The 7,543-nt window shown below is 40.1% G+C and overlaps 1 protein-coding gene across 7 annotated transcripts in view; it reads right to left on the reverse strand.

Moving 5' to 3' along the window:
• Window positions 1-7,543, reverse strand: part of TACC2 (transforming, acidic coiled-coil containing protein 2) — a 149,317-nt gene that overhangs the window by 135,702 nt on the left and 6,072 nt on the right. For 5 of the 7 annotated variants that reach the window (XM_009325888.1, XM_009325891.1, XM_009325890.1 and 2 more), the window contains exon 2: window positions 2,081-2,209. The exons of 1 other annotated variant lie outside the window; for it this stretch is intronic. The gene's annotated coding sequence lies outside the window, so the exon portion shown is untranslated. Of the gene's footprint in view, window positions 1-1,235; window positions 1,255-2,080; window positions 2,210-7,543 lie in introns of those variants that run through there. One more of the 7 variants, XM_009325887.1, reaches the window with a different exon arrangement.

A 7,543-nucleotide genomic window follows, 5' to 3' on the forward strand; every position in this document is an offset into this window, starting at 1 on the left:
CCAGGCAAAAAAGAAAACAAGTTATACTTCCTCCACCCGGGCCTCCCCCTGCTCCTGGGAGACTGCTATGGCTCTGCATGTCATAAATTGAGTACTAATGTTTTTCACAAAAGCAACCCCAGAGAAAATGGATTTTGGTTAAAACATATTTCACTTCCAGTGTTTCTTGGCCTATGGTATGAGCAGTGCTTCTGACACTATAAAAATTGTTCACTGAAACAGTATCAACAATACATTGAAGTTATGCACATGTTTTCAAGGCAAAATTAGTATCGGGGGAATATCTATTCAGCATTTTGTTTTCAAGTTTGTTTATGTGTTTCATTTCATTTCAGTTTGTCTTTCATTTTCTCATATTACTCTTGAAAGCTCACAGAAATATCTGCTAACAAACGTTGATATTCCTGTTCAGGTTATGCTGAAACCATTTGCCATTTAATCATCCTGAAGGGTGGAGACGTGACAAAAACCCTTTGAAATGTGATGTTGCAAGAAGTACTGGTTTATGGGTGAGCTTATTGTTATTATTAGTGGTCATTGTCTGTTCCAGCAATGCTTCCACAAAGGGGTGCTCAGAAAGACAGCTGATAACAAAAGACAGCGTATTTATCACTCAGTGGCAACTCCAAGTGATTAACAAGTTTCTGTAAACACCAGTGGTGCTTGTTGGCGCCACACAGCAAAGGAACTGTCACCTGTCAGTTTACTGCACCTTGAAGAGCTGCTAGGCAGCCTTACTGACTCTAGCATGGAAAATTCATATCTGACATGAATAAGAGACAGGATTTCATAGGGTAGCTATATGCTACTTCCACAAAGTCTAGTCTACAAACATCTGGCTTGAAAACATCAGGCATATGAAGAGCTGGAATGAACAGTGGCAAGGTCAGGGACTACATGAGTAGCCCTGCCTTTTGAACCTTTCTTTTTTTATGAAGTTGGTGATCCAGCAATCCAAGCCTCCAGCATTATTATACCACCTTAAGCCACTGTTACTGATCAAAGAAGAATTCCACAGATCAGAAATAAATTACCTGTATTCCCTGAACTTTTTCAGATTATAAAGTACCTATGAGTGGGTTTGGTGGCACGTGAGTGATACAATATGTCAAATAAATCTGTGCTATACCTCTAAGAGTTCAAGATGGAAAAGTCAAGATCTGTAGTGAAGCTCAAAAACTAAAAGATGTGAAAATGGCTGTCACAGCCCCTTTTCTCTGGTCTCCCCAGCCTACCTCAGAATCCAGAAAAGCTGAAGTTCACCAAATCCAAGTTTTAGTGTGCTCTTCCTTAGAAAACAAAATAGGGCCATTGTAAAATTCATTGCCTATAGACAACAAATTATGCAATGTTTTTGTTTAGGCTCTCTGCCATGAATTTAAGAACAGGGATCCTGTGGGAGCTTAGGAAAACACAAGCCTGGTAGTATATCCTCACTTCTGCTAGCTGCATTATTTCCTCATAAGCAGAAACTGAACTCATATATTGTGCTATTGCATTTCTAAAGCTAAGGCCAGAAAAAGCCACAAAGTGAAAGTGAAGAAGCTGCCTTGCAAAACAATTTTCTGGCACTAACTGTGGGGAAAATGACCTTCTGATAGTTGATCATAATTTCTGATTTATATTTTTATTTTTTACCAACACACGTGCAAAGAAGAAACCCTCTGTTTGGCTAATCTTGTGCAAGGTTTGCAAAGCCACGCAGACAACTTCACTATTGCCAGAACCATGAGTCATGTGAAATGAGGGGAGCGACATACATGCTAACAGACAGCAACCATGCTCTCTGATCTCTGGACCTAGAACAACTCTGTCTGACAACACTGACATTATACGTTTGGGTCGGTTTTCTGACCCACTCTCGTGTCTAAATTAGGATACACTCAGGTCCTATTCCAAGCAACACCTATTCACTGCAAGTTTTTCCCACCTACGCAGATGCTGCTCTGCTGCTCTGTTCCAGTATGAAGTCAAATCAGTTTGCGTAAACCACTAACTGTGAGAGCACTCCTCATCCTCTGATGTCTTGATTTATTCTCTTTGATTTTATGATAGAACTGGTGGGAGAAGATGTACTCACATCGGGCTGCTTTACTGTTATTTGCTGGAATTCCCCTGTGGTTTCTCATCCACGCTTCATGCTCATCCAGGGAGATTGCCTTTTCTTGATCAAAAGAGGATCTAAACCAGGAGGACTGGAAGTCTCAAACTAGGGGAAAACACAGCTAAGACTTAAAGGTAAGCTATGTAGCGGGTTAACGAGTTAGGCATTTCAGTAAGATCTGAGTAATTTGTCATGAATGATCAAATTTAATCCTAGTATATACAGTAGTTGGTATACTTACCAACCACACACTACTCAGGTATGTTAGCCTCTTATATATTGAATACATGCTACCTTAGGTATTTATATAACACAATTTAGTTTGAGCTCATTTTACTTTATGGTATAAATACTGTCAAAATAAGACAAAATGTTTTTATGCTCCTTACTTTCACATGATTGATACTACACATAAAGCATTGCAAAGCTCTGCTGAAGCACTGAGCAATACCATTACACACCAGCTATTCTTGTAGGTAAGAGAAGAAAGGCGGGATGTTCAGAATTTTGCTCTTCTCTGATCTTGATGTAACTAATGCAAAATAATTCTTAGTTTCTGCATGTTAGAACAATATTGTAGAGATCTGCAAGAACGACCTGTGACAGTCCTTCAGCCCAGAGCAAATATCAAAACCTGAGAGGGAAAACATAATCCTATAATGAGAATGAGTAAACATGTAACAATTTAGAAGTGCACAACTTGATGGGAAGATGTTGCTTAGCAACATCAGCAGCTGGATCTGCTGTAAAATTGTGACGTTGCGTGGCAACAAAAAGCTGAGCTGGCCTTTTGTGAGAGTTGTGAAATGGTATTTTCCTGCCCTTCCCCCCAAGATAACCAGAAATTGCCTATCATTGGGACCGCACCACTGAATATACGGTAGGACTGAGGATTTAAAGGACAGCGAATGAGGCAGCTCTTTGATGCAGTCCAGCCTTGGCCGATTTGCTCCACTTAATGTACAAGTATGAAAGAAAAGAAACAAGGGGAATCTGAGTACCTGCTACTAAGAGACAAAAGAATTTTTTTAAAAACAGATTAAGAAAGTTAAAAATTATTCTTCCCATTTCTGGCTCGTTTTCAATCGGTGTAACAACCCGGCCTGGAAAAATCCGATCCATGGCACACTTCCATTGCTTCTAATGACGCCAGCGCAGCACTTCAGGGCACTCCTGCGCCACGGATGTCAGTGCACCATGGAGGTCTAACCGTGGCGCCAGAGGCAGTCAGGCTGCAGAATCACAGTGTCCAAGGAGGAAGTGAAAGGGAATTATTTTGCTACAGTGTGAAACCTGGAAAAAAACATTGTGATCCAAAAGTGTTTTCACTTCTGATGGGGTTCAACCTCTTCATATAGCTAAGGTGTTTGGAAAAGTTTTATTCACACTCACGGTAATGAAGTACTTGGATATGGTAGTGATAACAGTTATAGAAAGATATGACCGCCTTATTATGCATAGTACCCTTAGAAGTGATTTTAGAAAGTAGTGAGAGACATCAGGTGCCTGCAAGACTTTACCTTTTGTTTTAGTCTCTGTACAGATAGTCCCTCCTCCCTCCTTCAGATCTTTTAGTCTAAACATTCATGGCACAAAAGGTGTAGAAGGCGACACATATTTCTTTGGAGATTAATTGGTTTGCCCAAGGTAAAAAAAAAAACCAAGTGGCAGAACTAGGATGTCAGCACTGGCTTCCCCAGCATGCTCCCGTAGCCAGACTATGCTGGAATTTGAGTTAATGTCGTTCAAACCTCCATCAGGAGGTACCCTTCCTAAAGCAACACGGAGGTGCTAATTAATTTTATTTTACATTCTATCTAGGAATATTTTCCCAGCTGAAAAAAAGAAGCCTGTCATTTCAGCTTTTAACAGAACTTTCATAATACTATATAGTTTCATGCAATAAAAATAGAAGTGATTCTGGAAATCTTAGGTGTCATTCTATTGCCCAAAAGAGACATCTAGTGTCACACTGGACACCTTAGGGTATCCTGCTTATCCCTTAACTGCTTTTCGGGAAGACATGTGTCTCAGATAAGTTGTGTTTTATCTGCCAGTGCCATGAGGATGTCACAGCCACCTCAGGGTGTCTAAAACGGTTCTCAGTGCCTACATCTGTGGATCTGAATAATCTTTCTCTTGTGCATTGAGCATTAAATGTTTTGAGCACATGTATATTCCCTTTTATTTGCACTGATTGCAGATGTCGAAGTAATGCATCTTTAAATGTGGTGCCAAAAGTATTTAACAAAATATATATGATCCAAAAAATAACATCCAAGTATTGGAGCATTTCTCTTTCCAAACCACATTTATACCAGTAGTTTTTCACCAGATTCCATATGCAGCACTTAAGTCAGTGGGAAGGCTGTTGATCCAGATGAAACACACAGCTCTGTGCAGTGGCACTGACTCTCTCTCTCTCTGTCTACATGGAGTATGTGGCTATGGAGAGCTGGATAAAGGCTTCATATTTAGGTTCCTAACGCCACAACCAGCTCTTGGGAGCTATAGAGGAGGCTGACCTACATAGCTCACCTGGTTAATCTGTGCCTATCATTGTGCAGGACTGCAGATGATTTCTTCATTATTATTATTGCCTGCCTTTTATAAACAGCTGATTATGATTTATGAAAAATATCTCACCCATATTTGTATTATGAGACACATATGACTGTATAATTCAGGTCCATAGCCAACTTGTCAGCGTGCACCTGTGTTGTCACACTCTAAATGCACAGTCATTGACTCAGAGTGAAGGATCCCTGTTCCTAAACCTCAAAGATGAGGCAGGAAGAACATTACTCTGACCTGTGGCAAAGTTTTGGAAGGAGCGGTGAGAGGTCTGAGGTGACGGGTGGATTTTCAGAACCTGCTGGCTCTCTGCTCCCAGAGCTGGTCTGCCTGCTGTGGTGTCCTGTCACGGCACTAGGAATGGTGGGACACAACTCATAGAGACAAAAATCCATGTTATGTTGAGGCAGAAAAGGAGACATAAGCAAGGTGGGGACCAGTTGGTTTAACACGTCTCTACAGGCACATACAAAGCATGGGAAGAATGCATCACAAGGTGAATTATTTCTTGCCTCTTTTCAGGTTCTTTCTTCTTCAAACTATTTTCCTTGGGGTCCCCTCTGTAGTGTTTACCTGTTTCTTCTGTCCATGCATTCCCTTTTTTCTCCTCCCTTTGGCCAAGATACTCAGTGGAAATACAAGGGAGAGCAAAAAGTTGCCATAAGGTCTGGTTTTCCGAGAGCTGAGGAGAATGGCAGAGAAGAGGCAGGGCGTAAAGCTGCTCAGAAGGTAAGAGATTCCTTCCTTTTTGTTCTCCTTTAGCTGTGGAGTCTGGTAACCAGCTGTCAGCAACTGTCTCTCCCTAATTGCGGGTGGCAGCAGTATTTCACCTCCTGCTTTCTTGGCCTGAGGTGTGTGTTGACATGCCAGAGTTGGCAGGTTGCAGCTGCTTTCTGGGCTTCGTGCTAACACACCCTTCATGCCCACGCAAATATCACAGGAGAGGAGGACTTGTTCTTGGGCTTCAAGGGGACCGCCAAAACTCTGAGACTTTCCTTGAGCTGAGGGGTGGATGCTCATTGATTTTTTGTGCTGGCCCAACACAGGTACATAATCATGTATACACACACTCACACATGTATATACATATGTATATATTACATAATATGTATATATAAATGCATATATCCTATACAGGTTATATCCTTCATCCTCAGTTAGAGACCATTTAGCCTGACGCTGTTTTTCATAATCTCGTGATAGTTGTTTGATCACTGGGTGAGAATAAATTAGGTTATAAACTCAGCTACTGAATATTTAGCAGTGAACAATATTCTCACTCCAGATGTGCTGTGTTTTACCAGTAGTGAGGGCAGGCTGTGAAAATAAGTTTCTCAGTAGACTTGCACTTCAAGACAACTTGTTAATAGCCAGACCAGGGTTAGGTTTCAGACCCTAGTCCAAGCAATTATACTAGATCTTTGCAGGACTAACTCTGGGAACTGAGTCACTGGCCACTGAAATAATTTTGTAGTCAAGATAGTGTTCATAAAACCATGAATCATTGTTTACAAAGATGCTGAAGTTGGCTGAAAAAATATTTACTTTGAAATTAAACTGGTCGAGTTTCTTCAATCTTCTGCACCTTGAAACTAGTTATATTAAGTAAGGACAACACTTTGTATTCATGTACTGTAAATATTTAGGTAGGATTACTTATGCAAGTTCTTCACTGATTCACAAAGCAGGACAACACTGCTGACATTTTACAAAAGTAGAAATTGAGGCACAGAGGGCTTGAGTGATTATGCCATTAATATATTGTGTAATCCTGGACTAAACAGGAAAATAGGGCTAGTGTTCAGCCCTGAGAATATCAGTACAGAATGAAAATGATTACTGATTTGATTTGGCATTGCTGTTCTAAAAGAATAGGTTATATTTTACATGGAATATGTACTGAATGAGGGACTTTCCTCAAGGATGTTACGCTGATTTAGCCCTGCACAAAAAGACCCCACACATTTCAAGGCTAATCAGGACTGAAATACTTCCTCAGGCTTTTTTGTAAGGGCCAGCCAAGAACATTTTTGTGCACAGTAACATCACAAAGGTATCAATAAAATATCATGAATAAAGAAGGAAAGAAAAACAGTAAGGCTAAAATAATTTTATGTGCTTTTTTCCAAAGGATAATAATTGTGTAATAACGAGAATGCTTCCTTACTGTCATTACCGTTGTTTCATCACTGTTATAATGTTTACAATAAGTATAATGAATGAACGTTTAAGATGAATATGAATGTAAATTATAAGCCTATTTTCTGCCTTGACTCCTTTGATTCAACTAAGCAGGCATGCAAAACAAGATTGAGAAGTCAGTTAAAGGCAGCACCTAAAGTTTTTAGGATGATCTGGTGACAATGACTGGTGTCTAAACTGCATTATCCTACTCTAAATTGGAGCTCTTGATGTTTGCCTTTGTGGTAGTGGCTTTTTTAAAAGATGACCTAATGCCATGTTGGTGGGAAGTGCTCCTAGTGATCCATGGTGGTTGGCGGAGAAGTTAACTAAGCTGCTCACTGTTGTTACAGATGGCACAAGTCTTCATCCTTTTGACAGACATAAACCTAGTCAGCTTCTCCTAATGACAGATTTAAACTCATATAACATACTGCCTTGTCCAGCTGGGTCTACACTATTTATATTCATGTTATCATTTTCCACTAATATAAACAATATCCAGTTTCAGAAATTCACTCTTAATTTACAGGTGTATTTTTCCGTTGGCATTTCTTCATCGTTAGTGAATATGTTAGACGCAGGCTTTGCAGCATTTTAACTCAATCTCAGTTTTGATTTGGGGAAGGTTCCCTGGAGACCAGGCTCACAAGATAATTGTTGTTATACATAATTAGGCACTAT

The sequence above is a fragment of the Pygoscelis adeliae genome, unplaced genomic scaffold (genome assembly GCF_000699105.1).
Source record: "Pygoscelis adeliae isolate BGI_AS28 unplaced genomic scaffold, ASM69910v1 Scaffold4, whole genome shotgun sequence".
Taxonomy (NCBI): domain Eukaryota; kingdom Metazoa; phylum Chordata; class Aves; order Sphenisciformes; family Spheniscidae; genus Pygoscelis; species Pygoscelis adeliae.